Raw genomic sequence first — 23,328 nt, forward strand, 5'->3', positions numbered from 1 at the left:
GAAGTATCCCACATTGAGAACTATAGCACTTACCACTTCTTAAATGTGACCAACAATGTGGTCATTATGTTCAACCTATTAACGTGGCTATTGTGCTATCACAGCTGTTAGAAATTATGTACAGTTATGGATTTAATAGTGGCAGGGACTCTTGCACCAGCCTGCGGGATCGTGCAGGACCAAACAATATATGTGTGTGATGGGCCATTAGCAGCTAAAACTACAATACATTCTCACTGAACTGATTTGAACTGGATGAAGAGAAGCAGTTCACACACTATTCATTATTCTGCCACAACAGACTGGCAGTCCTCTGTGTTCATAGCAGTACATCATACAAAATCCTGTCTGGAATTTAGAAATGATAGAAAATTAATAAATTAAGAATGTTCTTTTATGTACCTTTATTTTTCTAAATACACCGATGTGAACAACTGTTTACATGCGCTTGTAAAGACCATATACATAAAAATAGAGTTGAGTTTCCAGTGACTCCTATGACTCTTCCTATGACCTCTTTTACTCTGCCAAGGAACACGACAGAGTAATGTAACGTTCGGTGTTGGTTTGTCTATTTGTTAGTAACATTACTCAAAAACAGACCAGCGGATTTGGATGAAATTTTCAAGGAAGGTCATAAATGATACAAGGACCAAATTGAGTTTGGGAGTGATGCAGCATGTAATCTAGATCCACGGATTTATCAAACATTTCTGTCTTATTGTGAGATAGCAACACGGTGTCACTGTAACTATGACAACAAGTGAACTCTACATCAGCTGCCTGCTGACGATGTGGTTGGATGGGGTGGGGTGGGGTGGCTGGGCGAGGGGTGGGGGGGTGGCCTGGTGGGGGGCGGGGGGAGGTGTTGGGGGTGGGTTGTGGGTGGGCGGCATGATGGGGGAGGGGGGGTGGCGTGGGTGGGTGGCGGGGGTGGGACGGTGGGTGGGGCGGGGGGTTGGGGTCTGGGGGGCGGGGGGGCCAGGTTGCGGGGGAGGATGGGTGGGTCGTGGGGGAAGTGGGGCTGTGGGCCGGTGGGGGCGCCGTGGGGGTCCGCTATGGCCCGTCCTGCTGCGCGGGCCTTGGGGCTCTGGCTGTGTCGGGGGGGTCGCTCTGGGCTCCTGGGCTGGGTCTCCGCTTGGTGGCTCCTGCGGGGGGGCTGGGTGGACCTCCTTGGGCTGGAGGGGACAGCTCCCTCCTTTTGGTGGAGGTTTTCACGCATGCCAGACCCACCACACCGGCACCTACCAAAACTCAATAGAGTTTGTTCCTCCGGTTGCTGAGTCAGTGGAGGTTGCTGGGTTAGTGTCTGTGGATCTGACTCTGCTTTATCTATCCTTCTTGTGGTCTCCTGACATCTTCATGATTGATCCAGTTGGGATTTTGTCGTATTTGGTGTTTGTGAAGGATTTTGGATTTGTAACTGGTTTTAAGGTGTGAATTAAAGAGCACAAACAAATAAAATGCACCTTTTCTCTCAGAACACTGTCTATGCCTCACCTTTCTGTCTGTCCTGTGTTTGTTTTATGTTTCACTTGGGTGTGCACAGCCCTCAATGGCATAATGTAGGAAACAGCTTGAAATAAACATGATAGGTTAATTTGCCATGAGGCCCGGTGATGGTCAGTCACAAAGAAGAAAAAAAAAAATTGCACATGAAGCTTAAGCAATGGCACCATGAGTGGTTGGTGTCATTTTTGAGCGGACTTGCAGACAAAAAAAAAAAAAAAAAGCTGCCTGCTGACGATCACATGATTGCAATCCTACTACAAATCGACCAATTTTTTAAAAAGATTTTAGCTGTCAGAAATGAGGCCACGAATGAGCAGCCTTGGCAGAGTACTGCGCTCTCTGAGTGCTTTTCTTGTTTATTATTAAATCATTGAAACCCATGTGTCTTTGGTCACAAAAAACAACCATACATTTTGATTCTTTTATAGATTTATATAGGTCTTCTGGAGATGTGACAAATCCTGCTGGATCAAAAATATACACACAGCAAGTTGAATTATCACTTTTGATTATATACAGAGCTGTGTTAAATTTTCGTAGTGGAATAGGTTCTTCATTTCTTGTGACCGACAGCTGACAACAACTGATGACTGCTCTGAGCCAATTTTAAATAGGGCCAATTTGATACACTCATCAGACTCAGTCACAAACACTCCAGCCAAACATATGAGGAGCAGAGGATGTATATTTTAGACCCAAACTTTTGTGTACAACTGTAACTGTTAGTCATAGAAATTACAGAATTACTATAATAACTTTATCAGTCTATATTAAGCTAAAAATAGTCTGTGCAGCTGAATTTCAGTATTTAAAAAAGCATAGATATCTAATGTTAGTAATTTGGATCAGGTTGAAATCTGTGGATACCAAGTGAGTACTGATAATTACAGGTAATTATGATTGCTAACCCCATTCTATGAAACAACCAGTTGTGGTATGGATATATAGTAATGGATAGCTTTACTATCATCTAAGTACTATGTCTCTGTTACCCCGTATGTATTAAATTACAACATGCTAATGTAACTCACATACAGTTAGGTTGTTTGATTGTTGTGCCATATTTTTATTTCTTCTTCTTTTCCTTTCGGCTTTTCCCTTCAGGGGTGCCACAGCGAATCAATTGCTTCCATCTAACCCTGTCTTCTGCATCCTCTTCTCTCACACCAACTACCTTGTTACTATATTGAATTCAACATGAATTCTTCAGTAGAAGACTGTAGCTTTATTGTCGATTTGTGTAAATCTCTTTTAAAATGCAGAACCAACATCTCCTTGACTATGCTGATTAAGTAAAAGATGAACACTGCAATGCACTGTCAGTTGCAAAAAGGTCATCCTCTCTGAACATTTTTGTCCATTAATATGGATATTATGTGTCAGGTGGAGACAGTTGCATCATTAGTTCTGCACAGCTATCGAGTTCTGTATCATTTTGTGTCTCAGGTCTGAGTGTGTGTGTGTGTGTGTGTGTGTGTGTGTGTGTGTGTGTGTGTGTGTGTGTGTGTGTGTGTGTGTGTGTGTGTGTGTGTGTGTACTTGTTTCTGCTATACCGGTGGGGACTTTGCTATAAAGGTGGGGACCTAAAATGAGGTCCCCACGGGTGGCAACACCGTTTTCTTGGCCATATTGTTGTTAATAAAAAATGTAAAAGTGCAAAAACGTTTGTTTAGGGTTAGGCATTGATTTGGTGATGGTTAAGGTTAGGGTTAGGGTAAGGGTTAGGAGTTAGATATGAATGGGAGTCAATGGTAAGTCCCCACCGGTATAGAAAAACAAACGTGTGTGTGTGTGTGTGTGTGTGTGTGTGTGTGTGTGTGTGTGTGTGTGTATATGTGAGTGTGCGTGTGTGTGTGTGTGAGAGAGAGAGAGTACATGTGTGTTATGGTATGCTGATTTGTAGTCTGTTTTTACAATTTTACAAAGAACAGTAATTTGTAAAATTTGAGTCTTAATTACAGCTGCAACTATTTGGATGATGAATTACAGTTACTCAATGGTTCCTTCTTAGATGCATTCTGGAACAAAAGTTAAAACACGTTTTTAAAGTTTTTACCGACCCTTTCCATTTGCCTGTCATTGAGAGTACACAATAGAGTTGGCTACAAAGGGCTCCAGCATCTGGATTTCACAATATTATAAACGTTGGCATCATAAAATGATAGTGTTGTAGCATCAATCCATATAAATCACAAAAAACAAACAGACTATTTTATCAAAATAAACAATGAGAATCTTTAGTACTTAGTTAGCATGTATCTAAAACAACCTAGATTTACAGTTTTTTTTCCGATTGCTAACACGCATTGGTCCAAACTGAAGTCACATGGTCAAAACTCTTAACACAGTCTGCAAAACAGAAGTCCATGTGGCCCAAACTGCAAATCACTTTCCATTGCTTTCACACAAAATGCATTCAGTGACCACAGTCACCAAAATTCATGAACTATTTTCTCAGTTTCTAGTTCATCACCTGCAAAACACTAGACTTTTACAGCACATTTTTCAAATGCTAACACACTGTGTTCAAAACAATTAAAAACACAATCAAAACAGAATGATGGGAGAAAAAACATGGGGAATTTCTGCTGCAGCCACATTGAAATCTATGGAAAATCATATCAAAGTATTGACAATAAAAATAAATGAAAAGATTATCTAATTCCAAACACAGCTGAGTGTACAGTAGTTGTCAGCTGAAAACCGATTCAGGTGATCTGTGTTTGGCCTCATCAGAAACCATAAAAAGGAGACACTCAAAAAGGTTCTACCCACAATGCATCTCCAGAGAAGACATCAGATGTAATGGATGGAAACATTGCCAAATGCAGATGACAGGGTGTGAATGTTACAGTAAACATGTACATGTTGTTGGTTTTTGAATTTTATCTCTTGATTTCTATTCTGCCCCCTGAATTCTGAGATTCAGAGAAAATACGTCAGTGTTGTTGAAGTAAACTGCTGCATTCCTGATTCATTTTTGTGGCAATATATCACAATAATTTAGAACACTCAAAGTGCAAAGATCTTATTCTATAATATAATACTGATTTATCTAAAAAGGAATCATTCAAACTCGAAAGATTACAATTTATTTAATGTAATATTCTCTGTTGTTAGTATTTTGTGGTTCAGTGTGCTCAGAGTGACAGCGTTTGCTTCCAAAGTGAGACTATTTTCTACTGTTGTGATTGAATGAGCTTATTTTGAAACATGAATGAAGTGTTTTGTTGATGAGAAACAGTTCTGGGGATTAGATTTACTGTTTAGCTGAGATGCATGATGGAAATGCAGGCTCTGTTAGGAGTTTTGAACATGTGACTTCAGTTTTGACCAATGCTTGTTAGCAATTGAAAAAAACTGTAAATTGCACAGCTGATACAGTTGTGAAAAACACGTTTACATACATTACTATGGTGGTTTCCAATGACTCCTACAACTCTTAATTTTCTATGATTAAATTCATAAAACAGTTGCATCTTTTTTAATAAAAAATCATTCATGCAGTTTGCTTATTTCCTAGATTTATTAGAGGTCTTCAGGAAATTTGACAGTTTACTGGGTCAAAATCTACATACAGCAGCTTAAACAAACAGTACTGATGATGCAGAAATTTTGATTGATCAAATTGTCTGAGTGCCTTGACTGCTTACCTTCTTGTGAGTGATTACATTTAACTACAGCTGCTGACTTCTCTGAGGCTATTAAATAGGGCACATTTGACACTTTCATTAGACTCTACTACAAACAGTACAGCTCCCAAACTGAAAGGTCATAGTCTTGATTAAAGATTAAAAAAAAATCCCCCTTATTGTGTCAGTGAAACTGCAGGTGTTGCAGGTGAGGATTCCAACTATTATAGGCAAATTGTTTCCTACTGAGCTGCCACACTGTAACTTTAGTTTAACATGTTCCCTGATAATTAGGCCCAGCGTGCCAACAAGCTTCTAATACAGTGGCAAAATCCAGGTTTTTTTCCCCTCTTTTCTCAGTATCCACTGTTCCTGCACTTCTCCTGTACAGAGATCAGCAATTCACTTAGTTAACCCAAACCATAAGTCCTTAAATGGTGAGAAGGTGGTGAATGTTTTTATAATCAGGCAACAGCTCATGTCAGGTAGTGGCGTACTTCCCTCCAGTAGCAGTAGTACCTACATTTTAAAGGCTTCTGGGTCAAAAAAGAAAAGAAAAAAATTCAGTGACATTGCCAGCTATCTATCCATTATGTATACACCGTTTTATCCTCTGTAGGGTCATGGAGGTACTGGAGTCTATCACAGCTGATCTATCGCAGAGCTACACATAGCGACAAACAAGCACATTCACGTTCACACCTACGTATGGACAATTTAGAATTACCAAAACTAATATTACATCCACATTAAGTCGCTAAAATAGCTCTGACTCGTCAAGGCAAAGACTCCACAAAATCTCCAGATGTGGTATCAGGCATTAAGATGTTAGCAGCAGATGCTTTGAATGCTGGAAGTTGTAAGGTGACTCAGTGACTACACATTGCCATTCAAACAAAATAAAATCCACAACCACTATGCATACATACAGACTCTGATTACATTTTTTTTGTTTGTTTGTTTACCACATGCTTCATATTAATGTGGTACGTTAAGCTGGAAGTGCTTCAGTGAAAAGAAAGAGTGTGCATATTTCTGCATGTCGGGCCAACGTACTGCTTAGTAGGGACGTTTCAGGGATTTTGAGGCATTCTGCGCTGCAGATGCGTTAATTGCGTTAAAATTTTTCATCAGATTAATCATGATGATGGACTAATCCATGTTAATGCGTTCATTTTGACAGCCCTAGTTAAAATAAGATTAATGATTTATCGTGGTGTGACAAAATAGCAATATAAAGTAATATGTTAGTTTCTTCAAAGAATGAAATAATTTTATATCTTGAAAGAGGACAATGGCTTTTATTAATTCTTGGCAAATATGAGCAATATGCTTATGCAGTAAAGTGTTATGCTTTCATACAGATTTTTATTGAAGTGTTGCATCTCTTTTTAACACATTGTTAAAGATTTTCTAGCCATTGTTTGCCCATAATCAGGAAGGACAAATAATGCTATATAGTATATTGATTAAAATCTTGTCTAGTTTTAGCGTGCTTCCCACTCACATTTGCTTCTTTTTCAGTGCTGTGTGATCCTGATCGACACTAATGCTTCAGTGTGACGCTGCCTGCTACTTCACACTTGCCAGCTCAGGTAATAACAGATGATCTCTCTCTTTCTCTTTCACTCTCTCTTTTTGTCTCTCTCTCTCTCCCTCTCTCTCTCGCTCTCTATCTGTCTATCTATCTATGATACACACACACATGCACACCCACAACTTGGCTTTGTTGTGTTTGTGAGACATTAGCTCTAAATGACTAACCCGAGCCTTAACCTTAATCTTGATCTAATTGTAATCCTCACCCTAACATCAAATCTTCACACCCTTGTGGGGGACTAATCTAACAAAACCTCTGTCACACACACACACAGTGTTTTTCTATCATTGTGGGGACATACCATTGACTCCCATTCATACCTAACCCCTTACCCTAACCCTAACCTTAACCCAGACCAAAACAATGCCTAACCCTAAAGAAACGTTTTTGCACTTTTACTTTTTTCAGTAGCAACAACATGGCCAAGAAAACACTGTTTAAACTTGTGGGGACCGAAATGAGGTCCCCACAAGTGACATTGTTTTCGGTTTTCCTACAGTTGTGGGGACATTAGGTCCCCACAAGTATAGCCAGCACCTGAGCACACACACACACACACACACACACACACACACACACACACACACACACACACACACACACACACACACACACACGTTTGTTTTTCTATACCGGTGGGGACTTACCATTGACTCCCATTCATATCTAACTCCTAACCCTTACCCTAACCCTAACCTTAACCATCACCAAATCAATGCCTAACCCTAAACAAATGTTTTTGCACTTTTACATTTTTTATTAACAACAACATGGCCAAGAAAACGGTGTTGCCACCCGTGGGGACCTCATTTTAGGTCCCCACCGTAAGACAAGTCCCCACCTTTATAGCAAATAGTCAGGTCAAAGTCCCCACCGGTATAGCAGAAACAAGTACACACACACACACACACACACACACACACACACACACACACACACACACACACACACACACACACATGCCCGCATTTGCACGACAGTAAGGATTCAAGTGCTGGCAAAGACTATATTTGCAAATAGGACAGTGCTTTTAGGTTTTGCGTGCATGCTTGTTTTTGTGCACTCACAGCTCAGTCGGTCTACAGAACAACTGCATGACTGTGACTGTGGCTTTTTACACTGTGTTGGTTCTCATTTGTTGGGACTTGGTGGAACTCCCGAGAAGTAGCATATTAAGCTGGAAACACTCAGCACGCAGAGCTGGAAAACATTATTCAATTTAGATTTCATTCACACTCAACTCTGTCAGCCAGCTAAAAGCTCCAGCTTATCATGACTGTCCTGGACACACAGAGCAGGGAAAAGAACAGAGGAGGATGTCTGAAAAATTTGATCAACTTTTTTTGGAGGGCTTATTTTTTTTGTCATGTTTTATTTTTTGGTTTGCATGCATTACAATGCAGGATAGTGGCCATTATTTCATAATTTGTATGCTTGTAGTGTGTGTAGTATGGATGATTGTATGAAAATATCATGGTTAATCCAGCAAAATAGCTCATATACATAAAACAATTCATGCATGTAAACAAAATTATGTTAAGCTTGGAATAAGGCTTTAAATATATTAAAACTTAAAATGGGACTCCTTTTTTCTTGCATCAGTTTAACTGAAATTTAAAATTGTTCTCTACTTTGTTCTCGCTCTTTTCTTCACCTTCTTTCATGCCCCCCACCAATTTTTCTGTTGTGTTTTTGACAAGTCTGTGGGTTATAAAAACCATCATGATATATGATGTTGTCTGACCAAAACACTAAAAAATGTCCCACAGCGACGTAAACAGCAAAGTATGCTCTGCCTTGCCCATGCACACACACGAGGACACACACACACGAGGACACACACACGAGGACACACACACACACACACGAGCACACACACACAGTGATTTTGGAATAATGTCCACATCAACAGTTTTTTTTTGTTTGTTCAATCCACTATTCTCTTACACTGAAGTCCCAAGTGGGTAGGTTGGCATTTATTTCTAGACAATAAACACATGCAGGCGTGCATACACACACACACACACACACACACACACACACACGGATGCAAAATCAAGCATATGTAACTGTGCAGAGTCTTACATAAATATAGACAACATTCTCATTGGGATATTAACTTCTCTCATAAGACAAGAGGAAAACTGGTGCATTTAACATTAAAATGTGTTAGAATATGACCACCATTACAGTGTTAACATACAATGTGATATTTAAGTAAGTTCTGAGGTTTTCATCTAATAATATATAACTGTAAAAAATGCAGTTAATTATAAACCATAGCTTCACTTTGAATCAATTATGTAACAATTCCTGTGGTCCAGATTGTCTTTGCACATCCTTAGAACGAGCCTTTTTTGATTTTTTTCAACATTTTTCAGGTGACTGCTTTTCAGTAGTCTCCTGAATAGATTTAAAGACCTCCTGTTAACACTATCCACCTACACTAGCAGTCCATATCAACCACAAAGTATCTACAGAGAAACTCAGTGTTTTATCTGGTGCTTCACTCTTGTGTTTTATCATGGTTCATCCAGTGATCCTGTGTTTTTATTTTTGTCAGACACACTGTAACATTGTCAATAGCAGATCTGATGATTCAATGCATCAGCAAATCACAGTGTAAACTAGTGGTCTGAAGTGGAGAAGTTCAGCTTATATGTTTTGGTACATGTAGTTAATGTGGGACTCCCTATATAAACGACATAATGGATTTTTTTTTTTCCTGCTAGACAACTCATTAATGTCTGACCAGGTTGAGTGCAAGCATATATGTAAATCCCAGGCAGTGACTGCCAGTTTTCATTTGTAGTGCTCTACACATAGCTTTCACAACTCTGTATCCATGTTTACCAACTGCTTCTCTCTGACTCCTATAATGGATCATTCAATTGAATGACTATTGGAATGAGGAATGTATGTGGGTGGAAATACAAGCTATTTGTATTTCAGTGGCTTGTCCTTTGTTTACCTGACTAGAGAGAGACAAATTGCTGCCGGTTTTGGTTAATTTAGCAGTAAATGAGTGGAGAACCCTGAAAGCATGTGGATGTTTTATGATGGGAGACATGTTGTGTAGGAAGATGTTTATTTCTCTGGAATCGGTATTTGTTGAAATAACATTGAGACTTTAGTATAATAATTTGCACTGTAGAAGATAAGGATAAACAAAAATGTATTTTCATAATGGGTTAATACTCCTGTCCCGTGTTTGCTATCCATGAAAAAGGAAAAAATAATCCCAGTTTATGTAACATTATGAGTGTTGCCCAAACAAAGTAAAGGGTAATTACCAGCTATAAGGAAGATTAGATTGCGTTTCCTAAAGCAAAAGTCTCCCTGCCATGGTTAGGAATTTTGGATTTGAAAATATAACAGAGGGTCCTGACAAGCCTGTATGACCTAAAGTCAGATCTCCAAGACTGGGGTGCATATACAGAAATCACAGATTGGTATGTTGCAGAGTGTTTGTGGTAAAGTGAGAACAAGAAATACACAACATTAAACTTCTCCTTTTGTTATTGTTGTTACTGTTAAACTGTAGTTCGCAGAGTAGACTATGGCTGTATCTTTCTTTAAAATGGTTGGAAATACTGTTGCAACTGGCTGGAACCTAAAGATGAAAAACTTACTAAATAAGTAAATATTCTCTCACTTGAACAAAAAAAAAAAAAGGAGTAAAACAAAAATCCAGTAAGGTGCAGCATTTAGAAAATTCACTGTGCATAAACTGTCCTGTAATTGTATTTACAGAAGCTGTTTCAGGACTGTACAACACAAATATTAACAAATAAAAATATAGAAAGTCCAATAAAGTGCAGCAGTTTAGAAAATGAACTGAACTGTGCCATTACTGTCAGCAATGGCAATAGATGTGCATCCATTAGTGATAACACTAGCCGATGGATTGAATGAGTTGTGGCTGGGTTCATTTAAGCGTGTGTTTAAAACCTGTGCTCTTGACTATAAAGTATGGCCCAATGTCCACTGCTATGAAAACACATATGCTGTTTGTTATCCCTATGCCCTGGTCTGAATTGTTATCAAGAGGCCACTAAAATGAGCTGGGTTTGCATGACACTTTCTTTTACCACTGATGTTCACATTTCGTGGATGCCATCTCAAATCAGGGAGCAAGTTCAACATGCAACCAGCTACTTACCCGATGGTAAATGGTAAATGGTCTGTATTTATATAGCGCTTTACTATACCTGCAAGGGACCCAAAGGGCTTTACATTAGTAGTTGCCAGCATGTAGCTTTTGTTCAATCCATCTGTCTTTGTCCATTATTATTTTAGTTAACTTAGAAACTGTAGTTTCCCCAACTAACTACTTTAATGATAGTGAGGATCACATTTTAAATTTAGGTCCATGTAACCATGTTAATTCGGTACACATGTGCCGTACCAAAAGGACTGTTCCAACATTTTTCAGTACAAATACCTGGCCCATTACACTTTTCTTAACTGCCCATTTTTAAACAATAAAACAATGAGGAATTATTATGTGACAGTTAGTGTTAATGTTAAATAAATTAATTAATTTAAAAATTCAACATTTGACCACTAAAGTTATTTAGTTATTTCAAGATATTTAGTCATTTATAAGTCCAGCTAAAGTATGCATTGTAATCACAAACAATGTAAATGCTATCACATAACTATTATTTCTATTACAGTTATTATTTTGACTTGCTTTAGTTAAAGATTTTAAACACTTCCTTTGCAGTATTCCTTTTTTTATGGTTAATGTTATACTGTTGTTTGCTAATTCTGTCACATGGAAAGCCAAAGCGCAGACACCGTGAGACTGCCTTGGTAGCATTTGCTATTGGTCAGTTGTCATCAAGTTTAAAAAGCAAGAAAGATGAGCACAATAAAAAATAAATGAGGGTTCCGAGGGCAAATAGGCCTGTTTCTTTGTTCGTTATAACACTACAGCTTAAACCCTAAAATAGGCACCTATGTTGTCAAGTACTTCCTTTACTTTATGCTCTTTCCTTTGAGTACCTTCCAGATTTTGATTGAATTTCTAAAGGTTGACTCTTACCCCCTAATCCACTTTTCTCTCTCCTCACTTCCTGTCTTGGGCCCCTGAGGATGGCCCTGAGGGAACATAAAAGCCAATCAAGTGGCTTTAACTGTAGAGAGGAGGTTCCTGTGGGCCCATAAAGACCTATAAAATGGCGAGGAAATTTAGGAGAAAACATTAAGAATCCTCTTGTTAGGTGTTAATCACCACCCTCTTTTTGTTGCATCATTTTTCACATATTTTTTCTTTCATGCGTGCACACACAATATGTTATGTGGTTACCCTCACTGCTTTATTCCAGTCTTTATCAAATAGAAGTGAAGAGTAATGAGAATGATCTCAGCCTTTTCCTTATATTGTTTTGTGATAGTGGTTGGGGAGGGAGAAAGCCAATATCTTTGACTTTTTGACTTCCATGCTCTGATATCAGCTGGTATTTCAACCAGTGATCTTGTGCAGGTGACAGAAAGACAAAAAAAACTCCTGTAGGTTCTAGAACAAATCCTAGGCAGCTTAATACTTTGGGAACTCAGCTACCTGTTTCCAGAACTCAGTGTTGTAGTCCATCCATACAAACAGACTATATTTTTTATTCACATTAGTTTGCACAACACACATCTCTCAATTTCTCTCTCTCTCTCTCTCTCTCTCTCACACACACACACACACACACACACACACACACACACACACACACACACACACACACACACACACACACACACACACACACACACACACACACACACACACACACACACACACACACACACACACACGGAAAAAAGGTTTTGGACACCCTTAAAAGTTTACGACATCTCAAATATCGTGAAATGCTACAAGCATGCAGTAGAGTTTCAGTCCTGGCTGGCATGTTCCCCACGAGCCTTTCACAGTGTTGAGGAGTAGTCTTGTCCCATTCTTCTTAAATTAGTGCTTTTAATTCTTCTAAATTCTTTGATTTACGCTTTGAAACAGACCTTTTGATAATCCACCACAGATTTTCAATGGGGCTCATGTCTGGGGATTGAGCTGGCCACTCGAAGACCTGGATACTGTGCGCCTGCAGCCAAGTTCTGCTGGTCCTGGATGTGTGGCAAGAGGCATTATCTTGTTGAAACATCCAGTTTTGACCTTGACGAAACAGTGCACATGCAGAAGGAAGGATGTGGGTTTCGAGAATGGCACAGTACTTGACAGAGTTCAATGTGTAATTACAGACGGTGAGATGACCAACACCAGCATCACTTATGCATCCCCAAACTCATGCTTCACCTGGCCTTTGCATACTCTCACATTCACAGAAAGAAGATAAAGCTGGAAAGTGGACACATGTGGCCAGAGAATCTTCGTCCAGGTTCCTGGCTGTCCAGTTCTTGTGTGCTTGTCTCTCATTGATCAGGGGCTTCTTGACAGCCTTGAAGGACCTTACACCATGATCTAAAAGATGTACAGTGCGGGTGGAACACTGGACACCAATTTAGTTTGATCACTGCTGTTGAAGCTCCTGTGATGTCATTTGGTGGTTTTCCCTGCACATCAGGATGCAGTCATCTCTTACTAAAGAAACCCTTAGACGTCCAGATCTTGGTTTGTCAACCAAGCTGTTGGTTTGTCTGTATTTCTGCAGAGTGTATCCAACTGCTCAAGGACTGCATCTGCACTTCCTGACTTTCTGGCAGCAGCTGTGCCTTTCCTGACTACGAATCTTGATCTTCAGTCATGTTTCCTGCATTAGGTTCCTTGTTTTAGCCTTTTTCTCTCTGAAGAACTTTCAGTTGTGCTGGCTTTCTATAGACACAAAGCATGAAGCATATATATGAATGAACAATGAAGCTTTTTCAACATATGTTATCATGCGTTTTATCATATGACAATAGATGATGCATTAGGCTTGCTGAACTGATAGGCATTGTAACACTTCATCTGATTTAATTCTAAAGCAAAATTTCACAACTGGTAAATGACTGTACGCTCAACCATACTCTAAAAAGATAACTAGAGTCAGTTGGTGCTTTATAGCAATTATTAGGTAATTTCTGCCTTGAGTTTCTGGATGAATGCACAGTGAACAGTCAGTTCATCCTGCAGTTAATGTGATCCATCAAAAGGAAACAGTACACTGCTGCCTTCAGGATAATTCACTTATTAAATTGTGTTTCTTTGTCCACTTGTGCTGGACCGCACATTTCACTGGTGTTTGTTCAGAATAGCTTCAGCTTAATTACTCATATGATCCCTGGCGTTGATGCGTGTTTAGTTATTTGCAGTTGTGTGTATATGTGTGTTGAATTTTGGTCCTTCTCTCCACACTGGACAGTAACAATACTGAATAAATACATAACATAATTAGTTTGTATCATAAGTGTTACCTTTGAACTGTGATTGTGTTTGATTGCACATCAACCGATGAAGTCATTTAACACATCTTACATGTTCATTCATTACAGAACGAAAGTGTCCAAAAGCCCTCCAGGACATCAGCAGTCAAAGTTCTCTGTTAATGAACCTAGTTATTGGCAATGTCTCGTTAGCATACTGTTAATGTAATTGTATGCTCATAATTGCTCATTAAGAAGCAAATTGCTAATTGCCTTGATTGGATTTGTAATTTATGTGTGGTGACTTCCATAATACTGCAGTGAAATGAATAGACATGCTTTTACAGTGCAGAATTGATTGAGGGTTTCTTTTACATTTCTGTGTGCTGATAGTGTACATGAAAATGTCCAGTGTTTATAGTTCTGTGTAGAACTGATTGATTATGTCATGCAACATTTCAAGCATGTTTGGCTTCCACATAACTTAGGTTGAAAATATTACTAGGTATATTTGTGTTTCCCATTTTTCCCGTTGAAGCTGTCTGTGAAGTTCAAATTAAATAACTTGTTGTGTTGTTTTTGTCAGACACATGAAGCAACATAGATGTTGCAAGTGTACTGCTGCTGTGTGGATTTGTTTATAGCTTTGCTTCCTGTAAGGAAATTTTACACTGTACAACACACATTTTTGTTCATCATTTTAATTTACACTTTTTTTACTTTCACTAATATGTTTTCATTAATTTTTTTCAAACTAAAAATTTTGAACCATTTGCTGATAAATTGCTTGAAGCATTTTATAGATTTGCTGATGAAAGAAACTAACGACAAATAGCCATATGTGTAATAATGTGTAAACATACTACATGTTAACTGACTATAGATACTGCAGTATACAACAGAAGCACACTCTTGTGTAATACCACTTACAAGTCTAATGTTTCAAAATTGAATCACCCACAATACATGAATTGTTTCTAAGTTGTTGTTTTTTTGTTTTGTTTTTCTGAACAATAAGAAACAATTCTTGAAAAAGACACAAAACTTACAAAATCTAAGATCACTGTGACACAATTGAGTACACCTATAAATTTCAATTAGTCTAATGCATGAACATCGTCATAAAATGGCATGTTTGTTATTAGAATGAAATTCATACCATACTTCCATAACATCATTTTAGTGTACTGTTGTGTGGTTTAATGAAAATGAAATATTGATTTTTTTATTATACTTTATATGTAAAAGCCTAACTCGGATAAGAAATCAAAATGAGCAAAAGAGCAAGGAACACATCCGTTCCTTGCTCTATATTAGAACGATCTTAAACCACAGCTCTTCTATCAGCTAAAATAAATTCAAATGTGCCTGTCAGTGTGTGTATAATTTAATTAAAAAACATTGATAATTAGCATCGTTTGCTTGCTCGAGATGACTTTTGACTACATAATGATGTATTTGGTTGGTTTGAGTATGAGAGTGAGAGAGCGGTAGATTGTGTTTAATGACAGAGCATAGGCGTGTGTGTGTGTGTGTGTGTGTGTGTGTGTGTGTGTGTGTGTACAGTGTGTACGTGTTTTTGTGTGTAGTGTGGGCGTGCATTGATGGTTGAAATCGTAATTGATGTACCACCAGCAGGGAAAAGTGCACAAATGTATGTGCTCATTGGCACATTACCTTGTCTTCACATTCATTTCCATACTCACACTTCAGGTGGAGGCCCATTACAGAGGCATCTCCTGTTTTTCTGCACGTTGATGGCTATGCTTGTTTTCCTTGCCGGCACTGTGCCTTCATCACATTTGTTATTCTACATTTCTTGTCTCATTGCTTATGCAATTTTAGCTTCTGTGTGTTTTGTTTTCAGACGGAATCTGTGAAAGCTGGTTCTTTTACTGAAGTGAAACAAATGCTGGTAATCTGTCACCAGTGAGCGTTTATTTTATTTTTTATTTTTTTGGTGTGTGTGCGCGCACACTTCTTCATTTCCCCCAGTGAGCAGGTGAAATTGACATGTCATAATATGTTACTTTAGTTTCATCTGTCTATCTGTTCAATTCTGATTCACTCTCGATGTCCCTGATGTAGTTATACTGCACTACACTGACAAGCGAAGGAAAATGTGTTTCGTTGTCTTTGTTTATCTGTATGTATGTTTTGAACCACAAGAGGCAATTACTCTCCAAATACTAAGCCTCGGTGAGGCAGAAACATGCAAGTCTTCTTTGTGTGCAAGTGCTATTCCAGCACATGCCGATGTAAATGTGTTAGTCCATTTTCATGCCCTGCTTCTGTTTAGTTGACCTTATTTTTTCCAAGGTCTGTGGAGTGGCATATTGTTTTGGCATTTTGCTGAGCTTAAGTGCAACCAGCATTTTCCATTGCTTCAGTTGGTGGACGTGCACACAAAGACTACTTAAAGATCACAAAATACCTTGTGTTTAGTTTAGTTTTGTCACAGTTTTGGAAACTGCAATTTTAATACAGATTACAGAAAATTAACTTGGCTATAATAGAAATTAAAACCCTCTTGATTTGCCCTTTAGTGCAAAGTATTTAGGCAGAAAAGATCAGCCATTTTTTGCTTCAAAATTTGATTTAATTTGATTACATTTTTATTGTTAAATTGCTACAGGGCATCACAATGAGAGGCCATGTCAATCAAACCCCAAAGGAGCACTTTCTTGTTGGTATATTTAAGTAGTTTGAACTTGGGACTGTCAGCAGCAACATTCTAGCCTTTTAGCCCAGTGGAGCATAGCAACAGCACTTCTTTGGTTTTCATGGATGGACAAATAGATGGAAGCATGAATGGTAGAAATTATGTGCAGTGAATTGACAGCTGGGTTTACCCTAGACCTAGCCCGTGAACATGTTTATAATAGCACCCTGTTAATTTTCTTCTGTCTCTTTTTCAGAGGCAAAGAAACATCTATTTCCCTTCTCCACAAATTACATCTATCAGTCAAACAGCTTTCAAGAGAAATCTAGATTTTTAAGAGAGCTAAAGTAATAGAAGGATGTGATTTATTGCGTTAACTTGATGTATTTTTCTATTATAAAAGCATATTGAAAATGAAGCAATGAAACAAAACTAAACAAAACCCCCGTTAGTTTCTCCTGGATGCTTTCAATTGCACCCTGGGACGTGATGTTCATTGAACCATATTAATGGGCTTGTCAGGTGGGAGCCTACCAAAAGCTGGGCGCCAACATTTAGTGTCCCAAGCCATAAAAATGAATCCCAGATCCACTGCAGATATGCAAGTCTGTCTCTGTGCAGCAGAACAGTACACACTCCTCCACTGCTCTAATTAGCTCTCAGCTTCCCGCTAGTACATCTTCATGGGCTCAAATTGCTCCACAAAGGCCTGTCATTGGTCCCTCTGGCTTCTCGCAATAAGGGAATCGCACAGATGCACATTCATTCATCTGCAGGTCCACATGTTTACAAAATTACACACATGCAACAACTCTAAACTTACATCAGTCATAGCTCACCTGTTTGAGTAGATAACCCTTGAATTGGGGCTGGAAGTGATTTAGAGAGTCACTGCATGTCATTTCCTCCCCTCTTCTCAACCACCTTTCCTGTCACGACTAATCTGATTACATCATCTTTACAAAAAAAGAAATACAATGGACATTTAAAACTTACTAATCAAATTTTAAGTAGTCTTAAGGAAGCATGCTGTCTTGTAAGCTGAGTGTCAGAGTTCTGATTTGTCATTAGGGAATAATAAAGCAAATCTCTCCATCTTTGATTGCGTTTTTCATACTTTTTAATTTTATTTCCCCCCCTCCATTATCTTAACAATGACCTTACTAATGAAAAGCCACTTTGGTTGATTTTTCAATTATATCAAAAGACAATACAGTAAATCAAGCAGCTACAAATGTTTCCATCTAAGAAGAGCCTGAAGACTTTTTGATCCTCTTTGGTTTAGTGATGCTGTTCTTGATTTTTTTTAATCAACAAAAAGTTTCAAAAGACACTAATTTAGTACCTTCTGGATTAAATGGCACAACTGCAGGACAAAGCAACAGATTATTGTTAAGCAAGTGTGAGGACACACCTTCCACCCTCTGTGTCTGCCAATCTGATCTCTTGAACACAGTCATTTTAGATTGTTTTCAAAATCAAAAAAACAGCAAAGCAATTCACTGGAGTGCTGAGAGGTCAAAATTCAAGCAGTACGCTGTATAATAGGTAGCACTTAAATAGTTTAACTGTTGCTTAGCCTAGACCAACATGGAAAGACTAAGTGAAATAAGTGCCTTTCTCCAGACTATTAAAAAGTTGAACACTGACTGGTTTATTCTTGGCCTCTATGAATCCTTTTAACTTCCTTGTACACTGCATTATTTGTGCCTGAGAGTACATAACTGTTTTATTGTTGTGTGTACTTAAATTGTGACTTAAAAAATACATGTCTGACATTTTTTAGCCATGTAAATTTAATTCATTTTCACATATTTGCTGTGTACAAAAATAGATACAGATGTGATATAAAATAAATTAGTCAGTTCAAAATCAAACAAAAAGACAAAAAAAAAATAGTATTACTTGTACTATTTCATTGTCAAACAACCACTATGATAACAGTTAAAACCCTGGGACAGATGCAATGCAAAATTGATGAGGTGTGGCTACAAAATAGCCAGATTGGGCTTATGTCAAAATAATCAGAAGGAATCTTTTGAATTGTAAACTTAGCAGTGTACTTCATCTGTAAATACTATTTTGTATGGAAATATTTAACTTTGACAATGCCATCTGTCTACTTACATCATACACTTAACAAGTAACCAGATGGAGACCAAAGGAAGGAGGTGAGAAATTGGACAGTGAGGGGATCTGAATGATGGAAACTATCAACATCATCATAGCTATAATATATCTCCCATTGAAATAAGCTGCCCCTCTGCCCATGGTACTTGTATCAAACAGCAACTTCAATTTTGCTCTATCTCCTTAGTAGACAGTTACCACTAAGGTAAGGTGCAGGCCATTATGATCCCACACAGAGTCTTAAAAGATTATTTTTTTATGTATTCACAAACATTATGTATTTATTTTTTATGGTCCCATAAGGATAGAATGTAATAGTCTGGAGCGCTTGACCAGATTTGTCTTTAATAAAAGATCAATATCAAACCTATTTATCATTATGTTGCAACCCTTTATTGCCATCATGATGTAGGTGAATACATTCTACACAAAGGAACCAGATCCAATCATGAACAATTAGCTGTGGCTAAGGGTTCATTTGTAAAAGGAGGGCGGGTGAATGTCCCCCATTAAAGGGACACTACACCAATCACCTCTAACATTAATACTACTGCCAGATGAAGTGAATAACACTGGGTATCCCAGGGGTGGGATATTTAAGACAGCAAGTGAAAAGTCTGTTCTGTAAGCTGTTGTGTTGGAAGCAGCAAAAAGGGGCAGTGACTTTTTGTATTGTATTTACTTGTTCAAAGCATCTCCAAAAAGTCTTGTGGGGCATTCCCGATATGCAGTGGTTCAAGGAACGACAAACAGTGAAACAGTGACAGAGTAGTGACTGCCTAAGGTGCATTGGCATGCGTGGTAAGTCAAGGCTAGTGCATGTGGTTCAGTTGTGCAGAAGAGCTACTTTAGCACAAATTGATGAAAACCTGGTTTGAGGAGATTACAAAGAATTAAAGCTGTTTGCTTGGCCTTCATATTTTCTAGATTCCAATCTGGTCGACCATGAGTGGTATATGCTTGAAAATGAATGCTCAATTGGACTTAGATCTGGTCTAGAGTTTCTGGGGTTGGTCAGCAGCTGGACCCTGGGAGCCCACTGGTCTGGAACAATGTTAAACTACCTGGTACATTTCATCATAACATCCATGCAAATGCCAGGACCGAAGGTTTCCTGGCAAAACATTGCATTTTAACAAGATGAATGGGTTTTTGTTTTTTGGGTTTTTTTTTTATTATGGCTGATTGGTGTATCTAAAAGCTAAATAGAGAATGACAGCAATGCAAGTGAAATGTGTGTATATTTCCACGAGACTTAATCCTTAAAAAATGTAATCCTGTGTTTGTATCTGTATTTTCTATATGTGTGTGTGCATGTGTGCTGTATCTGCAGGCTATGATCACAGATAACCTTTCTCGGTGTCCGCTCACTGACTCTATCAAACACACTTTCAATCTGTGTGTATGTGTCCAGATGCTGAAACCAGATGCTTTCCTTCAGACTGCAGGCGCCTAAGATAGTGACAGAGAACGGACACATGCAAGGTTATCGCACATAGACTCACCAACACATGCACAGGATATTATATCTCAGGCAGATACCTAGGTCACATTTGATAGATCATTGCTTTAATATAAATTAGTCTTTACTCTATTCATGGGCATGTGGCCCCTTACTTTAACGTATTTGTTAAAGATGTTAAACCAAAACTGCAAAATTAGATATCTTCACTAGATAAATCAGCAGTTACCTGTGAAGGTGTTACAGCAACACCGTTTTCCTAATTATTCTGTCATCTTCTACCATATAATCATCCTAACCTGACTTTGTGTATGTGCTGGTGGATAGTTTGTACGAGGATTCTTCCAAAAATTCTCTGCCTCACTAGAAAATGTCAAGATTTTTCTGGCATTTCAGCATAGACTCCTTTAACTTTATTGCACTTGGTCAACTGATGTTCAACATTTGCTCTCTTTGTAGAAGAAGGTCACATCTTGAGCCTCCAGATACTCCTCAAAAACATGAATGATTTCATCAACGCCCAAACAATGACAGGTCAGATTTCAGCTTGGGAAACAGTCATTAGACAGTGCTGGTATGGTGATTAAGGTTCATAGAACAACACTTCAAAACATGTTTGGCTGCTTCTGTCACCTGTGCTGTGTGGACAGCAGTCAGCTCCAAACTTTATTCTTTTTTTATTGATTGCTACAAACAGAGTTTTTGTGGACAGTGACATAAGACTATATACAATACAGTTATGCCCCAAATCAAGAGGAGTTATGGCCTTTGTTTCTGAGTGAGATTCAAAACTTTTGGAGTTCCCTTGTTCTTATATGTGTGTATATGTCTAATGTCTACTATTATGTATAGCTGTGATAAGAGATCAGTTACCCCAACTGAGCTGAAGTTGTGTTAAAATGTTTTCTCTGTTTTTAAATAATATGAAATATTGGTTTCTCCCATAGTGAACAAGCCTGTCAACAGGCAAATCTGATAAAAAAAATAAAGAAAGAATTCAGAATCCAGATTCCTCTAGATTTTGGACATTTGGGTATTTACCAATCTTTTACAACAAATATCTCTCTGTCAAAGTATCTCTAATATATCTATTATCTGGCCTTATGGGAGGTGAACAACCAGCTTGACTGAATTGATTGCAAACAGGCCTGTACTGATTACTTGGTAAGTTCCTAACATCTCAGCTTTATTACTGTTGCCTGTACTAAGCAGTCTCAATCAGGGGGAGGCTCATGGTTGCATAAATTATAAAGATAAAACTGCCTTGATTCCACTGTTTATCTACTTCCCTCCTTACCGATCCCCTTACCACTTCACGACTCCATCACACAGAAATCAGGCCTAATTTAAATGTCTTTGCATAGTCCAGTGTCACAAATCACAAAGTTGGTCAGAAAAAGATCTCAGAACACTCTAATAGGAAAATGAAAGGAAACCTGAGGGCTTTACTACGAAGGGAGATTAGAGGGATAGCAAGAAATGTTGAAATTAAAGTCAGAGTTTTCAGTGTCACAAAGGTGGTTCTCTTTTAACCTACTAGACCACCGTAGTAACTTATGCTGTGAAGCTAACCTGGTCCAGAGCAGGTTATGTTCAGAGTTTTGGAATTTAGTCAGCTGCATTCATCAGTAATAATAAGACTTGTCTTCTTTCTGCTCCCTTTCATTTGTGTTTGGTGATTGTTGTATTTACATGAAACATTTTTTATTCGTATTTTTTATTTTACAAATGAATGAAATAAAACAAACAAACAAACAGTAAAATAAATATATAGACATACATTTACCACATTATTCCTGTCTTGCATTATTTGTAGTAGAAATGATTTTCTAACATAAGTTTTTATATTTTTAGTAGCTATCCATTAAAACATTGTATATGGCACAACATTAGTATATTTTGTGCAGCAAAAGAGTCACATAACATGTTGAACACCCCCTTTCAGGTGAATGGGCACAAAGTCTGAAGCAGAAAGTCAGAGTTAAGAAAGAAAGTTGATAATAATAACTATTACCTCTAACTGGTGAATAGTTGTTGTTGAGCTGACTTACACAAAGACAGCCTGGTGGTGTCAAACTTGCCTCGTAATACAGCTCTCTGGAAGGAGGTCAGATTACACAAACACAAAGGAGGCTATGCTCTTGCACAACATTCATGCATATAGGAAGGAGCAGCCACATAGGAGGGAAACAAGGTGAGCCCCAGGCAGAAGAGAATCTTAATCTGCTTTCAGCTTTTTAAATGGCTGTGAGCTTGCACAGCCTTACACATCTAACACACACACACACACACACACACACACACACACACACACACACACACACACACACACACACACACACACACACACACACACACACACACACACACACACACACACACAGGAGAGTATCCACATACTTGCTGTCATGTTGAGAAACAAAAACTCACTCACACACTAACACACAATGAGTCTGTAAAGTGAAGGGTTGATAAATAAATTATGTTGTTCAGTAATGGAATAGAGCTGTGTTGTTGTGGGAACAAGGCTGATGCTGCCATGACAACCTCAAGGGTCATGTGAGGTCATCTGCAGCTGTTGCTTTGACGCTATCAGACGGTCACCCCTCTCCATGTACGGGTGGGATGGATGTGAGCTGTGTGGTTTTTGTTGAATATTTCTGTGTGCACAATTTCTAGGAGATATGTGTGTAGATGTGCTCACTGTGTGTGTGTGTGTGTGTGTGTGTGTGTGGGTGTGTGTGTGTGTGTGTGTGTGTGTGTGTGTGTGTGTGTGTGTGTGTGTGTGTGTGTGTGTGTGTGTGTGTGTGTGTGTGTGTGTGTGTGTGTTCCAAGGTAGTGAACATGATAAGCATGACAGCAAAATAGAATGAAAGATGAACATAAATATAAAACTAAATACATTGCTCTCTGACTAAAAATATAGAGTCATGGAGGCCAGTGCTTTTTTTTCCCATAACTGCACTGGTGCAAATGC

The 23,328-nt window shown here is 38.5% G+C and overlaps 1 protein-coding gene across 9 annotated transcripts in view; it reads left to right on the forward strand.

Annotated features, from left to right (window-relative positions):
- The window catches only part of LOC110955016 (teneurin-3), a 753,086-nt gene that overhangs the window by 400,794 nt on the left and 328,964 nt on the right, over window positions 1–23,328 (forward strand). For all 9 annotated transcript variants that reach the window (XM_051945606.1, XM_051945604.1, XM_051945607.1 and 6 more), the window contains one exon: window positions 6,669–6,739. The gene's annotated coding sequence lies outside the window, so the exon portion shown is untranslated. The remainder of the gene's footprint in view (window positions 1–6,668; window positions 6,740–23,328) is intronic.

Source organism: Acanthochromis polyacanthus, chromosome 3 (genome assembly GCF_021347895.1).
Source record: "Acanthochromis polyacanthus isolate Apoly-LR-REF ecotype Palm Island chromosome 3, KAUST_Apoly_ChrSc, whole genome shotgun sequence".
NCBI lineage: Eukaryota > Metazoa > Chordata > Actinopteri > Pomacentridae > Acanthochromis > Acanthochromis polyacanthus.